At 44.7% G+C, this 14457-nt stretch overlaps 1 protein-coding gene across 7 annotated transcripts in view; it reads left to right on the plus strand.

Moving 5' to 3' along the window:
* The window catches only part of LNX1 (ligand of numb-protein X 1), a 167567-nt gene that overhangs the window by 38579 nt on the left and 114531 nt on the right, over positions 1-14457 (plus strand). The window contains exon 2 of one of the 7 annotated variants that reach the window (XM_074347816.1): positions 2771-8438. The exons of the other annotated variants lie outside the window; for them this stretch is intronic. The gene's annotated coding sequence lies outside the window, so the exon portion shown is untranslated. The remainder of the gene's footprint in view (positions 1-2770; positions 8439-14457) is intronic. 7 annotated transcript variants of the gene reach the window in all.

The raw sequence follows: 14457 nt of genomic DNA on the forward strand, positions 1-14457 counted from the left end.
TAGTACATAAATAACCATTTTTGTTATACTTTAGAATGATGGATTTCCTTCAGGCTAATTCAGTAAAGTAAAGTAGCCTATGTAATCAGATTGGATTACAGATATGCTCCCAAATGATGTTAAGTGTACTGAGTTCCACAGTCCACTCATGCTTACAATTTCCAGTGCCCTTTGTTTCTTTGTGTAAATCCAAGTTTCTGTCTCATATCGTATTCCTTCTGCCTGAAGAAATCCCTTTAAGATTTCTTGTAGATCATGTCAGTAATAACATGTCTCTGTCTTTGTTTATCTGAAAAAGTCTCAATTTCCCTTCATGTTTGTAAGACTCACTGGGTATAGAATTTGGGGTTGACAGTTTTTCCCTTCCAGCACTTTAAAGACGTTCCTTCACAGCCTCAGACTTTATTGGTTTCTGGTGAGAAGTCTGATCTTTCTTATCTTCCTTTCACAGGCCTGAACCATGAGGAAGGCTTTCTCCCACCTTCTACCCTGCCCCAATCTTTCTCATGTGGTCTGCACAGAAAAGCCTGTGATTGGGTATGAATCCTCCCTTCATCTGTGACTCCCAGGGTTTCTGTACTGTCACAAAAGCCCAAACTTGACTTTAAAAATTTACTACAAATTTTAGCTGAATTTTTCTTACCCTACTTTTATGGCAGATCATCCTCTTCCCACGCTCTGATTCAGATTAGCTGGTGCCCGTCTTATAGTTTTCCTCAGAGGTGCCTGTTTTCTCATAGATTTCAGGCTAGTCGGTTGCCTTACAACCTCAGCTCTCTAATGCACCCCAGGAGAGTTATGACTTTGTAGATTATTCTGCTTTTTCTTTTTCTTAGGGTGTGAGTGATGCTCTTTCCAGCTTTTTATATTCTAAAAGGAAGCCACTTCCTTAGATTTTAAGTTTAATTTACAAACATTACTATTTAATGTATAAATCTAGCAAAGAACGTACAAATAGGGTACTTCGTAACTTAATCTATTAAATTTCTTTAACATGTTCAACTGCACTATAAATTGTAAAGATCATATGTTAACATTCCTTTTGAGGTATTACAGTTATCTGTTGTAGTAGGCTGTATTTCCCAAAATGGCTCCCATAGCACCATTCCCATCCCATATGCTCTTCAGTGTGATCTTGCCACTTTCCATCAAGAGGCAGGAACTATTTTTCCATCCCTTTCAATTTGGGTGACCTGGGACTCTTTCTATCACCAGAATATGGGAGAAGTTCTGCTATACCAGTCCTGGGCATAGCCCGTAACTGACCTGGCAGCTTCCCCACCACTAGGTTAGTGGGGACTCCAAGTCTTGCAGTGACCTTGTATCCAGGTTCCTTGGATTCTCCCTTGGTTCTTTGATGAGTATCAAACCAACGAGGGGTTGTGAGGAGAGAGAAGTTGTTTCAGCTCTTGTTACGGTCTGTTCATCTTTTTGTTACTTGATTCCATTCTCAATTATTTTTACATTCTTTCTACAACTCTTATTAAATTACCTCTCATTAATTTTGTGTCTCTTCAGTCTTGTCTGATTTTGTGTTCACAATTCCCAAGTCATTCTAATGACACCCTAAAGTTACCCACCAGAATTGTATTTTCTTTTTAATCGAGTTTTATGTTTCTAACAGTGTTTGGTTTATAGTCAGATGTTTGATGCATACTTTGGTGTTTGATGCCAACAGAATATAACTGTCATATCTTCTTTATAAAAAGTGTCTTTTATTATAATGAAATACACTTTTTCTGGTTCTGTTTAATAATTTTAAACTTAAATTTTACCTCTGCTGATATTAATATTCTACTTCAGATCTTTTTACCTTTGCGGTTATGTCTTTTCCTGGCTTTGTTTTATTATATTAACAGCATTCAGTTAAATTCTTTGTTGGAAAGCCTCTACTGTTGATTTATTCAACAAGTATCTATTGACCACCGGCTATGTCTTAGATTCTATTCTGGGCATTGGTGTATAAAACAAAGATCCCTGATCTTAAGAAACATGATGGGAGGAGACGAACAATAAGCAAAACATGTAATAAATAAGCAATTAACATAGCATGTTAAAAGTGCTAAATGATGTGGAAAAAAATTAAAACAGAGCAGGGTATGTAGGATTTGGAGTACAAGGAGGAGGAGGTTACAATTATAAATAGAGTGGTCATGATCAGGCAGATTGAGAAGGTGACATTTGAGTAAAAATTAAAGGAGGGAGGTAGCTGGCTATGTGGACATCTGCGTGTTCCAGGCAGGAAGAGCAGCCAGTACCAAGCTGTAGGGTGGAGGTCGGCTTGCTGTGGACAAGGGAAAGCAAGGAAGCCCGTGTGCCTGGAGTACAGTGAAAGGGGAAGGTACTAGATTGGGACTGAGAGTCATTGTTGAGATGCAACATGGTTGTACATCATTGGTGATTTGGCCAAGTTTTGATGGAGTGGAGAGGAAATGCCACGTTTTTAGTATATGGTGGATATATTTTATTCTGTTTCTTCTCTCTAATTTATTTATTATCGATTTGCTTTTACTTTTTACACTTTTTCTTTTCCCTAGTTTTCACAAGTTTGCTCAGTTTCTGAGGCGGGATATCTCCAGGCTGAATTCTTGAGTTTTCGACTGCTTGGCCCTAAGCTCATTTCTGTCCTTGCCTGCCACAAGAAAGGGCAGTGATTTTTTTTTAATTGAAATATAGTCAGTTTACAATATTGTATCAATTTCTGGTATACAGCATAAGGTTTCAGTCACACATACACGTATATCCCTTTTCATATTCTTTTCCATTATAGGTTACTACAAGATTTGGCAAGGATTTTTAGCTACTCTTTCCTGCAGGCCCTGGACACAGAAGAAGACGGCTGTGTGTGACTTTGGGCCACTCTATCAGTCGGGGTGGAAAACGGGTGTCATAGTCTAATCAGGTGAAACAGCTGAAAAGGGGCCGTTTTCAGAGGTGAGCACAGGGACAGTGCAGACTCGGTGCTAGTAATGGTGTGTGTTCCAGTGGGTGGGGGAGCCACTGCCACTCAGGAGAGAAGCAATGACTAGAACTCTAAGAGAAGAGCTGGTGCCCTGTGTCAGAAAATGAACCAGTCCATGCATCTAGAAGGGGAGCTTAAATGATCATAAGCAAGCACGTCACTTCCCTCTGAATTCTGCACATCCAAAGCATCATCTTTTCCTGTTTCCTGCTCCTGCATCACTCTTTTCTCGGAAGAGGTGACCTGTGCCCTACTATCCCCACCCAAGAGGTTCAGCCCCATCCCAGACATGAGCACAGATTTTTTTCTCTTGGGGAATTATATGAAAGACAAGTAAGTCTGCCTCTGAGTTTGGACTGACATTCATAATTCATGTATAGTTGCAAGAAGCAACAAACCCAGCTAGGCTAAGTATCCCCAGGTATCAGGCGTGTCCCCTTGCACACCCTTTAGAGATCTAGTTAAACGTGGTCCAAACCCCAGAACCACCACCCGCGGGAGTTCAGAGTCCTCAGTACACTCTCCAGGGGTGCCTGGTTCCTTTCTCTGACTCCTCCCTGTCTCCACACTGCCACCTCCATATGAGCTCGTCTAGTTCCGCTTCTCGTCCACCTGCCTTTTACATCTAGACATCTCATGAGTTTGCCCCCAAACATCCCTATTATTTCAGCATGTTGTGAGTATAAAAACTTCAATGACAGGTCACATTTCTTTTAGTCTCAGTTCATTTTTTTCTTCAAACATTCTCCAGTTTAAGGAGGATGTCCTGTGCTTGTGATGAGAGCACAGAGCAGAAGGGCACCAGCGTTAGTTGCTGGTATATTTTTAGTGGGGCAAAAGTAATATAAATTCTTTTCTAAGTAGAGCTGAGCAAAAATGAGCAGCTCATCAGAAACCTGGGACAGACACAGCCTCAATTTGATAAATCACCTTCCATCAAATTCACAGAACAACAAGTGGGTTTGGGCAGCCCCCCTTGTTCTGGTGCCACCACCCTCTGTGAGAACTGTTCATGGGCATGGTGGCCCTATGTTGCAGTGAAATGGCCATCAGAAATAAATTGTTTTCCATTTGTGAAACCATTGCCAAATATTCCAGGCAATATGATAGTCCCTGTAACCAGGGGTGATTTTCAGAATTTTTAACAATCAGTACAGCATGGGCATCAACCAGTCAGAATAGACCTGACCAATCAGAGGGGATGTCAGGAGTGAGCACCCAGTACAGCCTGATGGTGGACACCAGCTGAATATCTGCCCTGCCTATAATTTAATAGCAACTCTGCTAATTCACATCATTTTGTACCCAGATGCTTCCTTTCTCCTTCTTTTTCCAAACAATACTTTATTCATTGATTCATTCATTCAACAAAGACATGATTAAGCTTTCCCATGCGCTGTCCCAACCTTTCTCAGTTCCTGTCCCACTGTCGCTCACAAGGGTATCTTCCCTAATTAAATCCTTGCGTGTTCAGTCTCTCCCTAGCATCTGTTTTGCACAGGACCCAGACCCCGCCACGACATCCCCAATGGTGATGTCAAGATCACAGACAGCAGAGCTCACTTGTTGCATAGGATCCATCCCAATATCACTACAGAGGGTAACTTCATTTCCATCACTTTGGGCGTGTGCAGTGACAGACCCTGATTGCTGTTTCTCACTCTGTTCCTCTTTCCATCATACCAGCAGAATTCTAAGGCTTCCCAGTGAGGATCCACTTTTGCTTTTGTATGAAATCTCATGTGATCATGTGTCCACGGGAGGACAACAGTGCAGAGGGAAGTCAGCCATTTAACCAAGGGTGAAGAAGGTAGGTAGAATACAGGCAGTATAGAATGGGAAGGTTTGCAGGAGGGGGGTGGGGGAAGGGAGAAATAATGGCAATCAGTTTAGAGCGTTTGGCTTTCAGATGACTGGCACTTGGGACTGATGTACTGGTGACCCCTGGTATGTGGTTCCTGGTGCCTTTATTCTGGAGATGTTACCTTATTGGGTAGAGGGTAGACCAGGAACCTCACAGATCTCCAACTTCAAGTTCAAAGAAGTTGGTATGTGCAGCATCCCCTAGGGGCAGAAATGAGGAGGGGACATGCCCAGCACCACTGCGGTACCCTCTGCCAGAACCCCGCAGCGACACAACACTGAAGAAAAAGCATCCCACGGGCCATCTGGTGTGCTGCCACACACACTCAGCAGTCCCAGCTGCGAGGTTGTGGGTGGGTGGGCAGGACACAAACAGTGTTGATCCAAGTGCAGCTGAATCACCTAGAAGGACTGGCCACCCTGGGGAGACAAGTTAGTGAGAGTCACCCAGCACGGGGGTGTGAGTGCAGCTGCGGCAGGACTTGTCAAAGCTGCACTTCCAGTCCGTCTCCTGGGGCAACTCAGAGAAAGTGGGAGAGAGGACCGCTAGGGTGGCTTCCCTTTGCCACGTGGACCACGCCACTTCAAGGGGCCGGCCTGAGCTGGAAGGACCAGCCTGACCACCCTAGGCTGATGGCTAGCACTGATATCGACAAAGCCTCAAATTAAGACAGTACAAAAAGGGAACTTGGAGATCTGGGGCCTCTATTACCCAGACCGGTTAATAACACTGCTCCTAGTTCTTTAATCCCCATATGTGTTCATTGAACTGAGCTGAATGGATTTGAAAATAAAATGCAGGCTTCTTCTCGGACATCCTTATTCCCCATGGGGAGTGAGTTCCTGCTGTCTCACTTGGACTTTGGTCCCTTGGTTGCAGCCGAGGTCAACATTTCCAATGCAAGGTTAGTTGAGCCACCCAGGAGGGAGGACTCCAGGAAAGGTTCATGGTGATAACAATCCCACGTTCTCGTAATTGGCCAAGGATAGTGGGAGGGGAAAGTATTCATTACTCTGCAATAATCTAAACTTCGACTGGAAGTGCAGCTTCCCCGCTGAACTTGGGAGGAGCTGGCTGCTCCTGGGACCAGAGTTACCAGGACCAGACATGGCGATGCTGTCTCCACATGCCCTGAGCGCATGTCCACCACTCCACCTTGCTGTGCCTTCACAGCCACCAGGAAGTGCCCTTGTTTACTCCAGGCACCTTATCGTGGATTAGTGGCAGGAGCCCAGGGGAATTCAGCTCTAAGAAGGGCTAAAAAGAGGCAAGCATCCAGGTTCATTGTCGAAGTTGAGAAAGAACATCTTCTCCTGCTCATGATTTGGGAAAACCAAACAAACTTCCCTTTGCTAAGACTCTGTTAGTCAGAATCTGACCAAGAACCGTCTCCCCATTGATGGTGAGTGGTTTTCATGATATCCTCTGTCTTCTATTCTTTGACTAAGGAGAACTGAAGGACAGGCTTCTTGGTAGTGATCCCTGTCTTTGAGGACCTGCCCTTTCTTGGATGGAAGCAAAAGTCCATTAGGAGGGAAAACACTTCCCCACCTAGAAAGTCGGCCCTTTCTGTGCTTATCACACCTGAGGGGACCAGCAACACGACTCCCTCTTGCTTTTGCCTTTTCCTCTCCATCCTTTGTTGGGACACTCTGTGTGTGTGTCTGTGAGTCACTGTATGTTACTAATTATTAAGAATTTTCAACTATCTTGGGAAAAAATTGGAAGAAGTTAGGCTTTTAGACGTGGCCAGAGCACCCTATTAGACAGGATAAAAGACAAGTATATGGAGGGTTTGTAAAGAAAACAGTAATTCAGTCTTCTTCACCGAGGACTGAATATACAAAAACTAAAATTAAATGGGATTTAAATTACACAGCGGTTAAAAAGCTCATGAAGTTTGAAATGGGGATCTTTAACAAAGGTTTACTGAAGTCACCAATGCTACCTTAAAGGGATTTTAATTCATCTAAATATCTACGCCTGTTACTGAGAGAGCGCGTCTTCGAAAAGTGCCAGGCAATCCTGATTGTGGGCACGAAACGACCACGTTTGAGAAATAGTCTTTCTACCAACTTAGAGAACCCACCTCTGTATTTGTGAAAATTGTAAAGGTGTAAGAAGTCTCAGATTCTCTGGGGTGACACACAGAAGCACCACAGGTCCCTGTTCCCATGGGCCCCTTTCTTGGTGGAGGGCAAGGCGAGGCTGTGTGGGGCCCTGGGAAGGTCATGGGCTCCAAAGTTTGAGGAACTGCACCCCAGCGTTAGCTCCGTCATTTACTAGCTGGGCGAACTTGGGCGGGACATTTTTCTTTTTTTAGTGGAGGTGCTGGGGATTGAACTTAGGACCTTGTACATGCTAAGTGTGCACTCTACCACTGAGCTATAACCACCCACCTTGGGCAGGACTTCTTAACAACATGAAGCCTTTAAATGAGAAGAAACAAGCTGACCTTCCTCCTTCATGCAACTGCACAGGTACCTGGCAATTTCCACCTTGTGCTTGAATCCTTTGTCTTGAACTCTGCTTCTCTATTGATTATGATTTCTCAAAACATAGACTCTTTTTATCCTTGACAATGACTAGCATGTTAACAGTGTGTAATAAATTTTTTGAATAAGTGAATACTGAATGTCTAGATTGTAGTATTACTGTGAAAATTCTATGTAATAAAGCTAGTTCCTTTCCCAAAGCCTACAGGCCTAGACTCCTGGGAAAAGGAAGGGGTACTTCTAAGATGTAACCTAATGATGGGAATTCCTTCCATCCCTCATTCCTCTCCTTGTCTTACAGTCATCTTTAGTTCTTTTAACTCATGTTTCCGGAAGGCTATTTCCTCCCAGACACGGGGCTAAGCCCTGAAGGTCTATGAAAGTCATGTCTAGGGAAAAGACCATCTTTAAAAAATTACCATCACTACAGTGACTGCTGTAGTAGAGCATGCCCAGCGCCCAGCGCCAGCCAGTGTCTGCCTGGGGAATTCAGGGGAGGTTCTATAAAGCAGGTGACATTTGAGCTGAGCCCAGAAGATGGAGCAGGAGTTTCCCAGGCTGAGGGCGGAGAAATAGCTGAGTCTCAGGTCTGCCAGTAACCAGCTGAGCATGTTGGACAAGTTACTCGACCGCTGGGAGACTCAGGTTCTTCATCTGCTGAGTAGAGTTAGCTGGTGGAGTTTCTGCCAGGATCCTGTAAGAGAACATATAAAAGTGCAAAACATCAATCCGGCGATGGTAAACGGCCACAAACTGTCAGGATGGTGCTACACGGGCAAGAGCCCAGCAGCGAGAGACCCTGGTTGTTATGGGAACTACACTCAGGTTGGGGAGGGGTACCCAAGGGGGACTCCAGTAGACAGTGCATCTCCCACCTAAGTTTGGGATAATTGGAGAAAAATTCAAAAAAGTAATTATGAAGGTCAAAAGATCACCTTGTAAATGGTAATGGCTAAACTGGAGAACAAGGACTGGAATGAGAAAAACAGCTTGAAGGCACCCAGCCCAGGCAGATCTGGACTTGGCGGCATCTCAGACAGACCCTGCCCGGGGAAGACCCAGCACACGGAGCAGCAGAGGAGAACTCACCCCCAAGACGGAAAGATGAGGGGCGAAGGTGAGCTTACCTGATGTTCCTTCCCACTGTTACCCCAGAAGGTAAAGACCCCAGTTCTTTTCATACCCGAAAGATAAGTTTACAGTCCAGAGATGGTGCGTTGTGTAGTAAAAGATTTTAAAAGGTTTTTTTTTTAACATTTTTTATTGATTTATAATCATTTTACAATGTTGTGTCAAATTCCAGTGTTCAGCACAATTTTTCAGTCATTCATGGACATATACACACTCATTGTCACATTTTTTTCTCTGTGAGTTATCATAACATTTTGTGTATATTTCCCTATGCTATACAGTGTAATCTTGTTTATCTATTCTACAATTTTGAAATCCCAGTCTATCCCTTCCCACCCTCCACCCCCCTAAAAGGTTTATTTAAAAAAGGAAAACTACACCTCCAAGAACGGAAGGCGGGCTGCTCCAAGGGAGGAACAGCGGCCGTCTTGGTCTCCCCTTACTCCTGCACCCTCATTCAGAGGTGGTCTCTTGATTGGTGACGGCTCGTGTCCCTGGAGTGGGTAGTCATGTTTGGCCCCTTTGCGCATGTCCTTACCCATGGTGCACACAGAAAAATCCCTGGGGTCAGGGAGCTAAACTGCAATGTTAATTATAATACAGCGAGCATTGGGTTGTGTCCAGTTAAGTCTTTCCTGCTACCACACAGTTGTGGTTATCAGGTTCTAATGGGTTTCTTGCTGGCATTCATTTAGAGGAAGTCCCTTTATGCTGGATGTGGGCATAACATCTTCTGGACCATCCTCCCTCTCCTCCACCTCTCTGCCCAGTGCCCCCACTTACCTACCTAACACCATCTTTGCAGTGAGGGACTCGCAGGGACAGAGTGACTGAAGGAGGCTGCATGGTCGGAGTTTGCTTTGGAAACCACTTTCCGTTGAAAATGAGGTGGAGGGCAGTCCTTTCTAACACAGTGTTATGAGGGCATGGGGGCTGGGGAGTGGCTAGTATTCTGTGGATAGAAAGGATATGGAGATGTTGATGAGGTTTGATAGGCAGGTAGGGGCCAGGTCATGAAAAGCCTCGCGCGCCAGGCAGGGCAAATGAACTGAAGGTGTGATGGCTGCAGAGAGCAAAGGAAGAGGCGCAGACCAGGACTGCCGAGGAGACTAACAAGTGCAGCTGGCATTGCCTGGCATATGTACACAGTGGCACCAACCCTTGTGCTTAGAGGAAGAGAGAAGGCTGGCGCCCTGGTTCTTCTAGGCCACTAGAAAGTTGAGGATGCTGGCAAGGAAGTGGAATCTGGGCCAGATAGGCTTGAAGCGAACACAGTAGGGAACAAATATTCTTGGGCAGCCTCCAATAGTCAAGAACCAGGGGTCACAATTAATTCAGAGAAGGCAAAGTTTGAGTAGAGTGAAAAATCTGAATGGTTAAGAGAATACAGGTGACGGTAGTATTTTCAGATTTTTTTTTGAAATGGAAGATTTTTAGATGATAAGAAGTTCCAGGGGTTGGCCCTGAGAATGGTTAACTCAAGAGGAGTAGAGGCAAAAGTCCTCACAGTTGAGAAGGTCAAAGATACTGGAGGGGTCATCTACAAAGTCATGGAAGCCCCCAGGTTGAGGCCAAAGTTCAGAAGGAGAGGAGACATTTTACACCTTTGGTATATGGTTTCAGGGCAATTATAGTAGCTGTACATGATGGAACGAGGAAAGAAACAGAGATAGGACAACCTTCAAAATAGTAACAACCATCACCAAAAAATCAAATAACCAACCTGGTTTATGCAAGGATGGAGTCAGATATTTACAGTTGTGAAACACAGGCCTTGTTTGACAATTATAAAGACAGTAACAATGAGGTCTTTTTTTTCTTTTTTTCCTACTAAAGAAGAGTGTGCTGGCCACAGATCTGTGTAGGAAACCTTCACAAAATGCGTGCCATCTTTAATGACTGCCAGAAGCACGTAACCCAGAGAAGTGTCTGCTCTCTAACTGTAGATCCATAGAATATCCTAGAAGCTCATCTGCAAACCAGACAACACACAGGCTGTGAGTTTGTCAGGGAGATGCAATCTCTTCCACATACACAGAACCAGATGTCCTCTATCTCAAGTGCTGATATTTGTGGTTATTTCTGTTATTTTCCATAATTGCCCTTCTGGGTTCTGCTTACTAGCACCATGCTAAGCACTCGTAATTAGCCAGTGAAAGATTTGTAACTAAGCTAATTAAAGGGGAAAAAAAATAACTGTGGCCAACCTGATGGAATGTGTACAGCAATTCCATCTCACAATGCTAAATACTTTCCGCTAAAGAGATGCCTTTTATTAAAATCAGATGGAATATGTTCACTTTTGTTGTGGCATTCGGTCATATGAGACAACTCTACCAATATGCTTTTAAAAAAGGGGAAGCAAACAAGGGCAAAGTAATTCCAACGAGTCCCGGGGTACTTACGGTCTTAGCAATGGTTCATTGCCAAGAAGAATCCTTGAGAATGCCAACCTTCATTGTGGTGATCTAGAAGGAAAGAGCTTTGAAAACAGACCTCCTTTTCCCCTCTAGATTTTCCTGTCAAGATGCATAAAAGAATTCAGACGAATCAAAAAGCCCAAGTGAGCTGGCTGGTTAACTAGGACAGGCCCAGCCTTGAGTTCAGAGAACTTTCTCTAATGCGTTCCACCTGTCTCTCCAAAGAACAGAGTTTACAGGATACATTGACTGCAAAGGAAGCTTGCTTCTAAACAGTAAGATGATCATATGGTAGCTGAAATGGCATATCATGGAAGTTTAACTCAACACTGAAAATATTGTCACTCTTAATAAATTACCCATGCCCAGGATACTGGATTTCTTTCTCTTTCTCCTTCCTCCCCTCTTTCTTTCTTCCTTCCCTCCTTTCCCTTCCTTCCTTCCTTCCATCCCTCCCTCCTTCCTTCCTTCCTTCTTGTTTATTCATAAGAAGAGAAGTAGCCAGCAGTGATGGGAAGACCATTACCCATCCAAACTTAGTATAGGATGAGTCCTCTTCAGTCCAGCGGGGTGAACATTTCATTGCTGTGTCTTCCCCCTCCTCCCCCACTACACACCTTCCTCCCCAGCTCACACAGGCTGTGATCATCCCTGCCTCCATCTGCTTGTCCTGCCTGCATATGATTGCCTTTATCAACTATATCTCCAAATCCTTCAAGGTCCCATTCATGTTCCATTCTCCATGAAATCTTGCCTAATGACACCAGCCAACAGCAATCTTTTCCTTTCCTGATTACCCCTCCCACTTACTTTCAAACCAGGAATAGAAATTGCTGCTGTGCTTGAACTTGTGTCTTGAAGATTCCAAGGTTATGTCTGAGCTCCAGGGCACCACAGCCTTCTAGCAATGACAATGAGAACAGTATGGGAGGGGGGAATGGAGCAGTGTGTGTCTAGTATTTACCAACCCTGGTCTAAAGCAGCTAAAGCAGTAGTTTGTATGGAACTTAATTTTACACTGTCTCATATTATCCAATTATATGTTGTTCTATGTTCTTATGGCCCTTCTCATAGATTTTTTCAGATTTTAAAGGGATAGACTGCTAAAGCTATAGAGAGAAATAATCATAAAAGATAGCACAGACAGTTAGAACTGACCATTCTGGAGGGGTCCCTCAAGTTGGCCTTCCCTTCTTTGGGATCTATCAAAAAGATGATTTCATGGATGCCTCCAGGAGTGATGGATTTCTTGGTGTGTTTTCTCATCAATATATGTATAAGTGTATCCATATGTATATATGTTCTATACCTACATAGTGTATAAATCAGATTACTAATTCATTTACAATTGGAGACATTCCTTCCCAGGGCTACTTCTACAGGCATTTCCTTCTGAATAGAGAGATAAGAAGTTTGATTAGTGTCCAGGAAGTTGCCCAGGGAGCATGAAGTCAGAACTTTTCCCCCTTTTTCCCCAGGGGTTGAAACTGCCCAGGCCCTGCCACTTACTGGCTGTGCTGTCCTTAAGCAAGTAGTCACCCTCTCTGTGCCTTGGTTTCCCAGCTGTATATCCAAATAGACGAGAACCGGACTTATACAGCTTTTGTAAAAAGTGCTTGCAATAATTAGCACCAGCTAAGCACCTATTCGGTGTTGGTTTTTTTTAATGTTATTATATCTATCTTTGCACTGGTACTTTAGAAGTAGTATTTCCATAATAATGCAACAGCTCTCAGGGAGTAATGAAGCCCGTATTCATTTTTTTAAACTTTAAAGATGATTGTAAATCCAGGAATCCTTAGTCGAATGGCCTACTGTATCAAAAACATCTAATGTTTTCTTTTCTTTTATACACCGTTCCTGGGAGTGAGCTCCACTCCTGGGTGAACTTTTGTTCTTAGTTTTTACTCATCAAACCAGAGGAGCAGAAAGCTGCAAGTCTGTGAAAATAGCAAGTGAAGCCCTGTAGCCTCCAGGGCTTTGGGTAAAGCTTTCTGCGTTGTCACTTCCTACAAATTCTCTTCCCGAGAAGCCGCATTACTCTCCTCCCCTCCCCCGCCGCCGCTGTGACCCGAGGTCCGCACTCCCCCTCCCGGGTGGGACCTGCTGCCCTTCAAAGGTGACTGACACACTCGGGCAGGCAGGCCGCCACGACCGCCGGAGGCAGGCTTTCTAGGCGATTCATCGGGCTGGCGGCTCGCCGTGCCCCTCCTCCGGTCCCTGTCCCGGGGACACCCAGTCCCGTGCAGGAAAAGCCTTTGTTTCGCCGATGTTTCTGAATTGAGTATAAGCTGGTGGGCTGTACTTATTCTTGCAACACCCGCAAGTAAAAGGTTTTGCTGCCTTTACCTTTTGTTTTCATTGTTAATTATAAAGGAGTAGCCACACCCAGCATCTTTTCTATTGGGTAGAAACGTGAGTGGGGATTTTTTTTTTTTTTAAGCTTCCAGCTCTCTCCAAAGTGCACCCAGTTCCCAGGTGGGAAAGGTAGTCTAGAGCAGTCCTGGGCGGCTGCGGAGAGGAGCCAGATCTTTTGCCAGTGAAGAATCCAGAACCCGCCCTGCACCCCAGCCCTTGACTAGAATTTCTCCTCTTTCCCTCCCCGGTTGTTTTACAAGGTATTGAATGACTGGAGGCACCCAGTCAGTGTCGAGGCCAAGGGAACGAATCAGGACCTTCCTCCTCCCATCCTTGACCTCCCCTCCTCCTCCCTCTCCCTCTCCCCCTCCCCCTCCTTTTCCCCTCCTATTTATCCTTCCTCCACCCCTCCCGAAGCCACACCACCAACCAACCTACCAACCAACCCATTCAAAAACCTCCTAAGAAGTCCAGTCTTAGAACGTGTGGAACCAAAGCATTACCAGTCACAAGAGAAGAGGGAGACGGAGTAAGGGGGAAAATAGGAATTTCAACATTTCTTTTTCTTCCATCTACTAAAATATAGTAGATCTTTCTGAGCAAGCAGGCCATCTTCTTGGGACGGGGAGCCCACGATTTCCCCAAGTAGCACATTCCATAGAGTGAGTAAAGTGTCCAGAGATGCTGGACTGGGGGACCCCAGAAATGCAGGACGCTTAAATACAATGATGGGAGCTGTTTACAATCCTCTGAAAGATGCCAGAGGGTTTAACAGTCAGTCGTCACAGTCATAGCTCACAGCTGCCGCTGCGTACGGGCTGGGTTGCAGCTCTCCTGTCGTTTCCTGTTGGCAAAACTGCAGCAACACAATGACTTGCCCAGGGTCACGCACCAAGTTGGGGAAAGAAATAATCCTGACTCCTCCTTCCTGGCCCTACCCAGCCAGCAACGCCACCTTATTACTGTACTAGCATTCGAATCTGAATCATGTAAATTGCTCCTAATTGCAGGCCTGCAGTGAACTGTAACCGCCGTGTGACACCCCCGGGCCAGGTGGGAGTGACTGAAGTTTCACAAACTCCTGAGTATGGGGTGAAATGCTGGGACAGGATGAGGCTAAGGAAAATGTGTTTGAAAACTTGACTCTGAAATTGCTGACAGGCACCATATTTCGGTTTTTTTAAAAACGAGTTTGAAATACCATCTCTTATTTATTATATTGGAACA

Source organism: Camelus bactrianus, chromosome 2 (assembly GCF_048773025.1).
Source record: "Camelus bactrianus isolate YW-2024 breed Bactrian camel chromosome 2, ASM4877302v1, whole genome shotgun sequence".
Taxonomy (NCBI): domain Eukaryota; kingdom Metazoa; phylum Chordata; class Mammalia; order Artiodactyla; family Camelidae; genus Camelus; species Camelus bactrianus.